The following is a 12199-nucleotide window of genomic DNA, read 5'->3' as shown; positions in this document are numbered from 1 at the left end:
TAAATACCGGTCGGTAATGGGAAATTTACCGATTTTCGGCCGTTACCGACCGGTATTAGCCCACCTACAGATGGCCCTAAGTTCTTTATGCAGACATTAGTGTAGACAGTCACACACACACAGATATATATATATATGGACAAACACAAGCCTGTCTGCCCTCCAGGTTCATCGTGCTGAAAAGCTCCGGAGGTCCAATTTCCAGAGTTTGAGCAGGAGTTGGATGAAACCCAAGCAGGAGGACCCTCACTGAATCCAGCTTGGAGAAGAGCATCGAGGGACACCGGGTGAAAAAGCTCTGTAAAATGTTCTAAGTCCGAACATAGAAAAGGTGACCAGGACCAACCACGAGAGTCAATTCGCCCACCTCCAACTGTGAGACGGACTGGTTCTCTGGTTCATTCTGCTGCAAAGCTCCAGAGGTCCGACTTCCATATGTTTGACCATGAGCTCGTCGCAAGGCAAGCCGTCAAACCCTCACTGAATCCGCACTGGCTGAGAGCTTCGAGGAAATCCGGGAAGAAAGTCTCCAGAAAGGTTTCTGAGTCAGAAGGTAAAAACTTTGACTGAGACCTACAGCAAGGGGTTGCCATGCAGGGCTCCATCGCAGTCGGCCTGACACTTTGACTTTGTTCCAATCTAGCGCAACCAGAAGTTCGCAATAGGTGCTATAAGTTTCTATGTGCTATATAGTGCGAAATCTTTAAAAATTCACATCTCCGGTTCCCTACATTGGATTGTTTTTGTTTTGTTGTCATTTAAAAGATAATAAATATTTCGTATTTTTTATAAATTGGTGTTTGACTTTTATTAAGTGTTGTGTCATAATTACTTACTGAATTTGTGTTTTTAAATGCTTTACATATGTGTCTTAGAAGTAAAATCTCCCTGCTCATAGTCAAGCTACCAAGGGTTGAGCAAGGGAATATTTTTCTGAGACCTATTCTGAGCCCTATATTGTGAATTTGTTAGTGGCATTATTGCCAGTGGTAGATGCATATTTACCCCCACTAGTAATCCACTTTCCAAAAGCACTAAAGAGGGAACCACTGTTACCAGACGGTTGGCCAGGATTTTCCCAAGAGCCTTATAGTCCAGGTTTAAGAGGGACAGGGGTCAATAGGCAGTCGCATTGAGAGGGTGTCGTCTCTGTTTAGGAAGGACCACGATCACCCCCTCCCTCATAGAGGTAGGCAAGGTTCCAGTGGTCCTAGCACATTCATACATTTTAAGAAGGATGGAAGCCAAGTGGACATAATAATGAGCATAAAATTTGATCAGGAACCAATCAGTACCTGGGACTTTTCCTCAGGCTAGCTGGGTAATCGCCTCCTGCACTTTCTCTAGTTTGAGTAGGCTATCCAATTCCTGGCATTGGAGGGGGTCAACCGGGGGGGGGGTTGGACTCACACTAAGTATGTAGCAAGAGCATCAGGAGTTTCACTGAGGTCTCACCATAAAGGCCACAGTAATACATTGCAAATTATTCATTTATATCCTCCTGTGTAGTCAATATCTGTCACGATCGCTGTTGGATCGGAGCATAGTAATCACACTAGCAACTGGCCTGACTTATTACCATGTTCATGCTGTTGTTGTGTGTATCTATTAAAATTACAATTTGGAGAGTCTGCTGAGTACCTATCTGTAGTTGTTACAGAATTCTGGAAATGCCAGGAATTGATCAGGATCCACCAAACAGGCTCATTCCAGTTCTTGCAAGCAACTCTCCATAGCCAATATCTCATCATTCAGCACCTTGTGTATCCCATACAACAGTTTCGTGTTCAGGCCATGCAGTGTTACCTTGAAAGCATCCCATTCAACCAATGCATTCAAAGCTGTTCCCTCATACTCCTAAAAATAGGTGTCAATGGCCTCACCAGTTAGCAAACTGAAGCAAGCATAAGCCAGGGCTTCAGAGCGCAAGGATGTAGCGCGTACCAGAGTTCCCTCACTTGCATGTCAGTAGCCCACATGGTCTAATGGTGAGAAACAGAGCAAGGATGTGCCTCGGGTAGAGGGGAGAGCACATGTCAATTGCTAGATCAATCACCCCATTAAAGTCCCCACACCACAGTGTGTGTGTTGCCGGGTCCCAGAGTAAAGCAGGTGTTAGAGTTGTGTAGAACGTTGATTGTCCTGTAGTAGGGGAATAGATCGCATAAGCATTAAGGATATGCCATGCCATAGCCCTCCCACCACAACATAGTGGCCCTCAGGGTCAATCTAAGAATGGGACATCATCAAGGGTCCTCCTGGAGCCACCCATATAAGTGCTCCCCTTGTATAACTGGTACCATAGATCCCTCATGCCATTGTCTATGCAGTTTAGTGAGTTCTAGAGCTGTAAGGTATTTCTCCTGGAGACAGGCAAACTGAGCCCTGCACCTCCTTAAGTAGGCATAAATCCGTTGGTGTATAGTGTAGTAACCTATCCCTCTCATGTTTCATGTGAGGAATTTATATTCCGGTATGGCCATAGCAAAGTCGAAGCAGGAATCCAGAACTGCTGCCAGGGTAGGAGTTGTCCAGAGTCATTTAGTGCCCAGTACCACACACACACATGTCTAGTCCCCAGCATTGTCATAAATGCCCCTACCCAGGCCATTGCGCAACACTGCAACAACAGGCAACAAATCTCACAATGCATATAAACCAAAAGTTAAAAGAGTCCAACGGATGCATGCACACCATAAAGTAGTTAGAGAGCCATGCAGCATGTACAGTAGTGCCTGCCTCATATTAAGCTGTTGTGCCTCACCACGTTGCCCCCACAATGATAAACATCCCACCCAAAGGCAGATAAACAATGTTATACATATTTTAGGAACAGGATATGAGTGCTGGAGGATCAACCTAGTAGATCGGCAGTCATCGGTGTGAATACAGGGTCCCCATATAGAGCATCCGGTAGGTCATTTGTTAGAAAGCCACCCCCAGACAATGGGTTTGTAACATCCAAAATATTGGAACTGGTCTTTGAGCCTGGGGATCCCTTGTGATGGAGTGTGGCCACCACATTCACCCTCGCCCTCACAGCTTGATCCTGGTATGGACGTGATTGGTATTTACGTTTAGAGCAGTGGCGATTCCATATAGTGCACTAGTCTTCCACAGTGTCTCTGTGTTTAGTTGCTGGATATTCCACTGTGGATTCCAACCAGTCACAGGCCTTTTGGGCAGTCTGAAAGAGGAATACTTTACCCTCTTCCACAACACGGAGTTCAGCTGGGAAAATCAATGAATATTTGATTCCCAGTTGTCGGAGCTTGAGTTTCACCGCAGAGTAGGAGGTCCTCCTTTTTGGACATAAGTTGTGTAGTTCAGGAATATATTCACAAGTGGTTATTCACTTGCCATGGGCCTTTAGTGTGAGCAATTTAAAGGAAGTTGTCTATGTCATGATAATTGAAGAGCTGTGCCACCGCCGGTCACGGAGGCCCCAGAGGTGTTGGCGCTCAACAGAGAATAAGTAGGTGTATTACCTCCCAAGACCTTTTATGCCAACCACTGTTTCAGGTACCGATCAATACTCGGGCTCTCAGTCAGCTTGGGGCGGCCCACCACTTGTAGGTTGTTACGGCTGAACCTTCCCTCCGCGTCATCAGTCCATCACTTCAACAGGCCCATTTCTCGTTGTAGCACAGGCAGAGTAGCCGGTGTTTCAGATACAACAAATTGTATTTCCTATATTGTAACGCCCAGTGCAGACACCCTACTCTTCAGTTTGCTGTGTTCCTCATGCATATGGCCCATGTCTATGATCAGGGTGTCCAGTTTAGGTTCCAGCGATGCCTGTAAGTTTTGTACGGCTGTCAGAGTGCAGCAAATTGAGTCTAGATGTCATGTGGCACACTGTTAGCCATTGGGGGCACCCCCACCGGGGGTCCCCCAGCGCATCTGGAGCGAGAATCTTCTGCGTATCCCCTGGCATAAAGACTTAAGGTCACACCATCATGACTGGTAAGCTGCAGGTGGGTGCTGCAAATCAGTCTATGTCCACAGCAGTAACAGCACAGTGTCCCGGGAGTGTCCCACCCCCAATGCAGCTTACTGGAGGGACACAGTCAGCTGTCAACATGTGCCTCCATGAAATAGATCGTTTGTGGCAAAGGGCTTACAGCAACCATGTGGAGCATGAAAGGGTTGTAAGGGGGGATCACTCACCTCACTCAGATAAGCCCTGTTGCACAAATGTCACTAGGTAGATTACTTAGGGGATTCCAGGAATGTATGTAGGTCCCCAATAGTTCCTGTCCTCTGAGTTTTTCACATTTTGTTCCTTTTTTTCCCCTTATTGCTGGTCTGATGCTTGCCATGAGCCCAGTGTGGCTCACTGTGAGGAAGGGGCCAATGGAAAAGCAGCCATGTGGCATAGTGGCCTTCCGTATCAGGTCATGGCAGAAGGAAGGAGCCGGACCACACTTCCAATATCTGAAATGCTGCTGCAGCCCATCACAATTGCATAACAGTAGGGGCCACAAAGCAAGGGTTTTATGGACAGGAAGAAAATGGCGCACACATTCAATATACGCAATATTAATACAAATACAAAATAGGGATGGTGCTGACAGGGAGGGGAAAGCCCTCAACCCCTCAATCAGTATGGGAAAACCCACACTTAAAACATGAAAGAACAGTCCCGTGCACTCATACAATTATCAGTTCCACAAAGTATGTGTGTCTTTGGTATGACATGAAAATGTTGAAGCTTCGCGATTTTTATGTATCCTTTAATGGGTCATCAGACGAGAACACAAACAGCCAGCCGACACGTGTTTCGTCAGAGAGCAAGTCAAACTCTGACTCTTCAGGGCTGGAAACAATACAAACACATAATTGGAACAATACGGTGTAAAATCTCTTTTTACATTTATTGCAAACAACAAAACTGAGAATGAAAGGGAAACAAAGAAAAAGACAAAAGGGATAGGCCACCATAAATCCCACATGGGTGACAAGTATCAAACGAAAAGATTCTCAACTAGTGCATAGTGCCCATCCATCCTGTCGGTTAATCATGTGTAGAAAATAGAAGAAACCGCTGCCATAACATGAACATGTGTTGGCCGGTACATTAAGAAGGGAGCCCACTCCTACGTAGCACTACAGACCATTTCTCCACTCCAACCATATCAGCATCTCAGGCGAGGGGTGGCCAGTCCCCCCCGGCTTCATCACTGCTCTAGGAGGCGAGTCAACACACTTGAGGTCCACCCCCTAGAGCCTCGCCTCTCCAGTCCGGGCCACAGAGGGGAGCCCCTGACAGGCTGAAGCCCCCTCTGCAGCATGGTCACCACTCTGAATCAGTCTCGGGCCACTTTGGCAGCACTCAGGCCCCAATTCTACCCATGTGGTCCATCAGTGGCTCTTCCCTCTCTGGCAGCCCCAGGTGATTCTGTAGCCTAGGCGGGTGGCATAAGAGTGCAGTGGGGTGCAGGGCACCAGTTATTGGCCAAGGATTGAGTTGCCCACGACGGATATCGCAATTATGTGACTGCTCCTGCCACCATCTTGGCCACTCCTGCAGGCTCAGCCTTTTAACAGCTAATATGGCTAGTATGGGACTAGAAAGCTATTTCTGAGCTTTTCTTAGAGGGACAGCTGTGTGCGGAAGCTTAAAAAGAAAGGCTAGTATTAGGTGATGTGTTCAGTGGAAGTCTGGCTTTTTGATGAAGACCTTTTTTTAGTGAGACAACTGAGTGTAAACGTGGCTTCAATACTAGTATATGGTATGTACATGGTATGTATGCAAGGGGAGTGCACTACTCATGCTCAGCTCTAATCAAAAAGAAAGTTGTTTGTAAAACAGGCTCAGCCTTTTAACGCATACTGTGTGTAATTGGGGAGTGTACACTTTTTTTATGAGCTTTGCTTAGGGGGACAGTTAGATATTGCAGTGGCCTGCCCTAGTATTAGTTGATATGTGTATTGAGCTACTGGCCTTTTGATGCAGAGATTTGCTTAGGGAGTCCCCAGTGTGTACAAGTGACTTCACTTACCAGTACCTGGTATGTATGGCCTGTGTCTACATTGTTAATATTCATCTCTGTTGAGGGAGAAACTTGTATGTTAAAGAGGCTCAGCCCTTTTAACATCTAATGTGTCTACTACGAGACTAGACAGTTCTGAGATTTACTTAGGGGAACGTTTGTATGCAGAAGTGACTGGACCTGGTATTAGATGATATGGTTCATGCAGGGCACTGTTTCAAGAGGGAGCTGTACATAGAAGTGGCTTCACCTAACAGCATATGGTATGTGTGGTAGGTGACTTGAGTGTTCATACTCAGCCCTGGGGGAAACTTATGTATGAAACAGGCCCCTGCCATTTAACACATATTGTGGATTGTAGGGGATTAGACACTTAGTTCAGAACTTTACTTAGAGGGAGAACTGTCTGCACAAGTGACATGGCCTGGTAGTTTGTGATCTGTTCAGTGGGTGACTGTCTTTGCATGCAGACCTTTTTGTGAGGCAACTATATGTACAAGTGACTTCACCCTCAAGTACATGACGTGTGGTAGGGGCTGCAGTGCTCATGCTTCTCTCTGGTCAGAGAGAAACTTCTATGTCAAAGAGGCTCATCCTGTTGACACATAGGGGTTTTGTTAGTGAGCACAAACTTTGTTCAGAGCTTTTCTCAGGGAGACAGCTATATGTAAAAGTGGATCAGGCTGGTCTTAGGTGATGTGTTTAGTGGGAACTGACCTTTTGATGCAGACCTTTGTTTAGTAAGGCAACTCTGTGTACAAGTGGATTCACCTGCCAGCACATAATATGTGTGGAAGCCGAGTGGAATCTTAGCTCTGATCAGAGAGAAACGTGTGTAAAAGAGGCTCAGCCTTTTAACACTTAGGTGCCGATTCCGATCCGTTAAAAACAATTACCGTATGACTCGTAGCCGTATTTTTTTACGTACGAATCGTACAAGTCCCGTACAAACGGCGAAGTACGATTCGTTCGTGAAAAATCCATACGAATGACTTCGGGAAAAGTCTACCAGACATCCCCGGACAGTTTTACATACAAATCGTAGAACTGAAGTCCGAGGGCGCAAGTACGATCCGTACCGGCCGTCCGAAAACACAAGCGCATGGAAAAGGCCCCGTACGGATCGAACACCGTACCACTCGTATCCGGGTAAACATTTGCCTGGGCTACGAGTCATACAGCCCCCCCCTTACCCCCCATATGTCTGCATCGTACCCCCCCTTGTCCGCACTGTACCCCAGTCCCGTACGTGTACACACCGTACCCCACCACCGTACCCCAGCCCCGTACTTGTACGCACCGTACCCCAGCACCGTACCCCAACACCGTACCCCAGTCCCATACTTGGATGCACCGTATCCCACCACCGTACCCCAGCCCCATACATGTACGCATTGTACCCCACCACCCTACCCCAGCCCCTTACTTGTACGCACTGTACCCCACCACTGTCCCCCAGCCCCTTACTTGTACGCACCATACCCCACCACCATACCCCAGCCCCGTACTTGGATGCACCGTACCCCACCACCCTACCCCAGCCCCTTACTTGTACACATCATACCCCACCACCGTACCCCAGCCCCGTACTTGGACGCACCGTACCCCAGCGCCCTACCCCAGCACCCTACCCCAGCACCGTACCCCAACACCGTCTCCAGCCCCTTACTTATACGCACCGTACCCCACCACAGTACCCCAGCCCCATACTTGGACGCACCGTACCCCAGCATCGCGTATGTACGAACCGTACAACAACATTGCATATGTGAGCACTGTACAACAACATCGTGAATGTAAGCACCTTACATATGCTAAAATGACTCGTACAGAACCAGGACAATGCAAAACAGCACAATGAGGGTCAATTTGAATCGCACAACACCACAAAACACGTCTACAGTACAAAAAACATCTAAAAGACTGACCTGGCACATCCAAACAGGCAAACAGAGGCCCAAACTCACAACCACCTCTTATAACACACCCACCAAAATTTCAAACCCAGCAACACCCACAAATGGACCAATAAAAAGGGCCCACAATCACAAACCATGAGCCTTTGCAACAGACCCACTGCTGACAGACACCACACACAAACAACTGCACCCATACACCTTAACTTACACACCTTCACACAACCTCCTTCACACATACCCCCTCTACACATTCACATCTACACATTCACACCCACACACCCACAACCATCCACACCCACACCCCACACCATGCCCACAGACAAGAATCCAAAGTTCACAAGGGAGGAGCTGGACATCCTTGTCAACGAAGTCATCAGAGTCGAGCCACAGCTCTTTGGAACATTGGTCAGACAGACCAGCATGGCCGAAAAATCACGCCGTCGATCGGGTAAATGCTGTTGCGCCCATCAGAAGGACCGGGAATGAATGCCAAGCCAGGTGTTACGATCTGTGGAGGGCAGTCAAGCGCAAAATGAACGAGGACTACGCCCAGAGTAACATCACAGGAGGTGGGCTGCCCCGCAGACCGGTACATTACCACCCGTGGGAGGAGAAGGTGATGGCCCTGCTTCCGCCATTGGGAGTATACGTAGTCGAAGGAGTTGCCGAGCCTGGTGAGTACACAAACAACTTATGTAACATGGGGGTAATGGCATCCACACCCCAACTACAACAAATGCACTCACCTACCCTCAAGCTCTCACCGGAGACAACCACACTCAAAAACAACGCTCATGCCACTAACATGTGTATGCCCCATTCACAAAGCAAGGCCATGCCATGTCCCAGGCTACACAAACCACAAACCCAAGACTGGATGTCTGGGATGCTGGGAGGGTGGGGATCACTAAACATATTGTACAACTCGGAAACAGACACCATTGCGCTCAGCCCATATGGCCCAGGGACATACCCATATACCATGCGCAATGCACAGGGACTGGCAAAGTACTGACAAGGTAGCTGACACTTGGCCCTGCTGTAGGCAGCACAAGGCCCTCCTGTGACAACTGCAAAATCTAACACAAACTCAACCAGCTCAGATATCTAGGACAGGAACTCACACTCACTGACATGGCAGCATGCTCCATGGGGGGACAGATACATCACCTGGGAGACCCACTGCCAAATCACACTACACCCACCAGCAGGCACCGTCAATCAGTCAACAATCGATCAGGGTACTTGTAAGGCACGCTACTTACCTGTGAGGGTCTCAAGGCGCTGAGGGAGGGGTTCCACTACTGCTCGAAGAGCCAGGTCTTGAGGAGTCATCTGAAGGCAAGTAGGTCTTGGGTCAGTCGTAGGTGGGTTGGGAGGGTGTTCCAGGTCTTGGCGGCGAGGTAGGAGAAGGATCTCCCGCAGGCGGTCGTACGTTGGATGCGGGGGATAGCTGCGAGGGCGAGGATGCCGGAGCGGAGCTGGCGGGTGGGGGTATAGAAGCGGAGTCTGATGTTCAGGTAGGCATGTCTGGTGTTGTGGAGTGCCTTGTGTGCGTGGGTGAGGAGCTTGAAGGTGATCCTCTTGTTGATGTGGAGCCAGTGCAGGTCACTCAGGAGGGGGGTGATGTGGCTGTGGCGGGGGGGCGTTGACCATCAGTCGTGCGGAGGCGTTTCGGAAGCGTTGTATCCGCCGTTGGTGTTTGGATGGGAGTCCTGCATAGAGTGCATTGCCGTAGTCCAGTCAGCTGCTGAAGAGGGCCTGTGTCACTGTTCTACTTGTTTTGGTCGGGATCCACCAGTAGATCCGGCGGAGCGTGCGTATGTTGTCGTAGCAGGAGGAGGAGACAGCGTTGACCTGCTTGGACATGGAGAGGGAAGATGCGAGGATCAATCCTAGGTTGCGTGCGTGGTGGGTGGGTGTCAGTGCTGTCCCCAGAGCGATCGGCCACCAGGAGTCGTCCCAGGCTGAGGGTGTGTGTCCCAGGATGAGGACCTCCGTCTTGTCCGAGTTCTGTTTCAGATGGCTGCTCCGCATCCAGTCGGCGATGGACCTCAACCCTTGTGGATGTTTGTTTTGGCGGTGTGAGGGTCCTTGGTGAGGGAGAGGATGAGCTGGGTGTCGTCGGCGTAGGAGATGTTTATGAGGTTGTGGTCACGGGCCACTTGTGTGAGGGGGGCCATGTGGATGTTGAACAGCGTCGGGCTGAGGGATGATCACTCACCCCTTACACAAGCACACACCCCCGGGGCAGCCAATGGAGTTACCCACTCTCACAATGGACATGTAACACAACAAGATCAACCCACAGCCAAAGAAGCATCCAAGCCCAAATTCGACATGTCAAACACCCTGGAGAACATTTCAATCAGTCCCCTGCAACATACCCATCCACAAGTGAACAGTGATGTGAATGCTAGGCACATACAACTACCTGGAGGAACTGTGGCAAATAGAATATGTATGAAACATGTATGTCGCATTAAACAGCATTAACATTGTCTCTCTCTCACACACAGGGCAACGTCATGGATCTCCCCCCAACAATGGAGCGGAAGAACCACAGTCCCAGGCTCTGGAGGAACCTGATCCCACCAGCAGTGACACCTCACAACACTCCGCGGATGACCCCAACCCACCTGGCCCCTCTGGTGTCCAAGCCCCTGCAGCACCTGCTTCAGGTACATCTGTGCCAACCACCACCCCCATTCCTGCCACATCCCAGGAGACACCCAGGAGCCCTGCCCACAATGAACAACTGAGCCAGTCTGACCTGGAGGGACAAGGTTTGCCGGGCACCCAGGAGGAGGCAGCCAACACCGACACTGCCATCCCTCAGGGGTCCCGTAGACCCGATGTGCCCATAACAGCAGGCCAGGCTCGTGTATTCACATTACTCCGTAAATTCTTTCATCATTTTATGATTGTCGGCAGCAAAGGGCCTACAGACGTATGCAGCATAGAATTACTGTGCATACACATGTAGATGCACTGCATGGAAACATTGCAGGCCCTTAAGCCACGTCTACCTTGAACAGCGAAAGTAATAAGGTGCACGGTTTCCATACCATTGACGTTTATGGTGATATCAGTACTCCACGTTAAACAAGGTATAGGTGCGTTTTGAAGAGTCATGTTTCAAAGTACGTTCATGGATTAAAGCCAGATCAACGTGACAAAAATATGTGAGAAAAGTTAAAGCTAAATTATCTGTCTGGCCATGTGCATATGTAAGCGTGGAGTTTTGCACTGGTGTGACACAACACAGCTTTCACAAAGATTTCCGCAAATAGATATAAAATATCTAAAAATAAATCTTATCCTGATTCCGTCTTTGTGACACGAAACTGCCATTGTTGCTCCCTCCATAATAACCTGCTTTTTATTTTCAAAAGTCGATAAGCAAGTTTTCTTTAGAACACAAATCCAACGAGGCTTTGAAACTAGACGTTGTGGTGGAAATCTACCCATTGGGTCCCGGAACCTAAGTTATATGTGTTAACTTAAGTATTTTGGAAATGTTGACCAAATATGTGATGAATTGTAGGACTATTGTAATGAGTAAGAAGGCGGCTTAGTTAGACATGAGACAACGATGACACCTGAGTAAAGATTCAATCCTGTCTATTCTTTCGCTTCTGAAAACCGGGCAAATCGTCATGTCTGCGATACGTAGCAATCAAAATAAAATATGCAGAATTCAAGAGAGGCGTATTAACGTTGCACCATGTTAATATTTTCTTAGCAGTCCAAAAAAAATTACAATTTCCAGCAGTTTAAAATCAGTGTACGCAAAAAGATGTTGCCAGGCATTTTCCGGGTGATTTTAAAATACGTTTTTTTGTCTTCATAATTAAGGTAAATACCTGAAATAATGAATTTTCTTAATTACATTGGTTTCTTTTATTCTGCATACATCTGAATAAACAGGCTCTTACATAATGTTATGGTAGGAAATAATCTTTTTTTTCAGTTTTATGTGGCGCGAACTCCACCCGAAGGTATTGGAGCGCTTGACAAGAGCACCCGTCAATAAATCAGGGGTTTATATAGCCCAGCTACTCACCCGTAAGGGTCTCAAGGCACTGAAGGGGGAGGAGGGGATGCTGATGCGTCTAGGCACATAAGTTCAGTCAAAGAGCCAGCTCTTGGGATCCTTCCTGAATTGGGTGAGCGAAAGGGTTTGCCTGAGGTGGAGAGGCAGGGTGTTCCAGGTCTTGTCGGGAAGGTAGGATAAGGATCTTCCTCCAGCTCTAGTCTTGTGAATCTGTGGGACGGTGGCCA

This window comes from Triturus cristatus, chromosome 8, assembly GCF_964204655.1.
Source record: "Triturus cristatus chromosome 8, aTriCri1.1, whole genome shotgun sequence".
NCBI lineage: Eukaryota > Metazoa > Chordata > Amphibia > Caudata > Salamandridae > Triturus > Triturus cristatus.
This window is presented reverse-complemented; position numbering follows the sequence as displayed.